Genomic DNA, 3,027 nt, shown 5'->3' on the forward strand with positions numbered 1-3,027 from the left:
GTACAGCTCGACGATGTCTCCCACGCCTTGATCCAGCAAGGAGAGAGGGAGAGGTTGAGGAAGACTCCATCCAGCAGCAGCACAACGGCGTGGTGGTGATGGAGGAGCGTGGCAATCCTGCAGGGCTTCGCCAAGCACCTACGGGAGAGGAGGAGGTGTCACGGGAGGGAGGGAGGCGCCAAGGGCTCAGGTATGGATGCCCTCCCCCCCCTCCACTATATATAGGGGCAGGGGAGAGGGGGGAGGCGCAGCCTTGCCCCTTCCTCCAAGGAAGGGGTGCGGCTAAGAGGGGGGGAGGAGTCCATCCTCCCCAAGGCACCTCGGAGGTGCCTTCCCCCTTGAGGACTCTTCCCTCTAGGGTTCCCTAGGCGCATGGGCCTCTTGGGGCTGGTGCCCTTGGCCCATGTAGGCCAAGGCGCACCCCCTACAGCCCATGTGGCCCCCCGGGGCAGGTGGCCCCACCCGGTGGGCCCCCGGGACCCTTCCGGTGGTCCCGGTACAATACCGATGACCCCGAAACTTGTCCCGATGGCCGAAACAGGACTTCCTATATATAAATCTTTACCTCCGGACCATTCCGGAACTCCTCGTGACGTCCGGGATCTCATCCGGGACTCCGAACAACATTCAGTAACCACATACAAGCTTCCTTTATAACCCTAGCGTCATCGAACCTTAAGTGTGTAGACCCTACGGGTTCGGGAGACATGCAGACATGACCGAGACGTTCTCCGGTCAATAACCAACAGCGGGATCTGGATACCCATGTTGGCTCCCACATGTTCCACGATGATCTCATCGGATGAACCACGATGTCAAGGACTCAATCGATCCAGTATTCAATTCCCTTTGTCTATCGGTATGTTACTTGCCCGAGATTCGATCGTCGGTATACTGATACCTTGTTCAATCTCGTTACCGGCAAGTCACTTTACTCGTTCCGTAACACATCATCCCGTGATCAACTCCTTGGTCACATTGCGCATATGATGATGTCCTACCGAGTGGGCCCAGAGATACCTCTCCGTTTACACGGAGTGACAAATCCCAGTCTCGATCCGCATAAAACAATAGATACTTTCGGAGATACCTGTAGTGCACCTTTATAGTCACCCAGTTACGTTGTGACGTTTGATACACCCAAAGCACTCCTACGGTATCCAGGAGTTACACGCTCTCATGGTCAAAGGAAGAGATACTTGACATTGGCAAAGCTCTAGCAAACGAACTACACGATCTTTGTGCTATGCTTAGGATTGGGTCTTGTCCATCACATCATTCTCCTAATGATGCGATCCCGTTATCAACGACATCCAATGTCCATAGCCAGGAAACCATGACTATCTGTTGATCACAACGAGCTAGTCAACTAGAGGCTCACTAGGGACATATTGTGGTCTATGTATTCACACGTGTATTACGATTTCCGGATAATATAGTTATAGCATGAATAAAAGACTATTATCATGAACAAAGAAATATAATAATAACTTATTTATTATTGCCTCTAGGGCATATTTCCAACAGTCTCCCACTTGCACTAGAGTCAATAATCTAGTTCACATCACCATGTGATTAACACTGACAGGTCACATCACCATGTGACCAACATCCAAAGAGTTTTGGGTTTGATCATGTTGCTTGTGAGAGAGGTTTTAGTCAACGGGTCTGAACCTTTCAGATCCGTGTGTGCTTTACAAATCTCTATGTCATCTCCTAGATGTAGCTACCACGTTCTATTTGGAGCCATTCCAAATAACTGTTCCATTTGGAGCTATTCTAAATTGTTGCCCCATTATACGTATCCGGTATCTCTACTTAGAGCTATCTGGATAGGTGTTAAGCTTGCATCGACGTAACCTTTACGACGAACTCTTTTACCACCTCCATAATCGAGAAAATTCCTTAGTCCACTAGTTACTAAGGATAACTTTGACCGCTGTCTGTGATCCGTTCTTGGATCACAATTGTACCCCTTGACTAACTCATGGCAAGGCACACTTCAGGTGCGGTACACAGCATAGCATACTGTAGAGCCTATGTCTTAAGCATAGGAGACGACCTTCGTCCTTTCTCTCTATTCTGCCATGGTCGAGCTTTAAGTCTTAACTTCGTACCTTACAACTCAGGCAAGAACTTCTTCTTTGACTGATCCATCTTGAACACCTTCAAGATCATGTCAAGGTATATGCTCATTTTGAAAGTATTATTAAGCATTTTGATCTATCCTTATAGATCTCGATGTTCAAGTAGCTTAATCCAGGTTTTCTATTGAAAAACACCTTTCAAATAACCCTATATGCTTTCTAGAAATTCTACATCATTTCTGATCAACATATACTCATCAGAAATTCTATAGTGCTCCCACTCACTTCTTTGGAAATACAAGTTTCTCATAAAACTTTGTACAAACCCAAAATCTTTGATCATCTCATCAAAGTGTACATTCCAACTCCGAGATGCTCACTCCAGTCCTTAGAAGGATCGCTAGAGCCAGCATACCTTTTAGCATCCTTAGGATCGACAAAACTTTTCTGATTGTATCACATACAACCTTTCCTTACGAAAACTGGTAAGGAAACTCGTCTTGACATCCATCTGCCAGATTTCATAAATGCAGCTTATGCTAACATGATTCCGACGGACTTAAGCATCGCTACGGATGAGAAAATCTCATCGTAGTCAACTCCTTGAACTTGTGAAAAACTCTTCGCCACAAGTCGAGCTTCATAGACGGTGACATTACCGTCCACGTCCGTCTTCTTCTTAAAGATCCATTTATCTCAATGGCTTGCCGATCATCGGGCAAGTCCACCAAAGTCCATGCTTTGTTCTGATACATGGATCCTATCTCGGATTTCATGGCTTCTAACCATTTGTCGGAATTTGGGCCCACCATCGCTTCTCCATAGCTCGTAGGTTCATTGTTGTCTAGCAACATGACCTTCAAGACAGGATTACTGTACCACTCTGAAGTAGTACGTATCCTTGTCACCCTACGAGGTTCGGTAGTGACTTGATCCGAAA

The sequence above is a fragment of the Triticum dicoccoides genome, chromosome 5B, assembly GCF_002162155.2.
Source record: "Triticum dicoccoides isolate Atlit2015 ecotype Zavitan chromosome 5B, WEW_v2.0, whole genome shotgun sequence".
Classification (NCBI taxonomy): Eukaryota; Viridiplantae; Streptophyta; class Magnoliopsida; order Poales; family Poaceae; genus Triticum; species Triticum dicoccoides.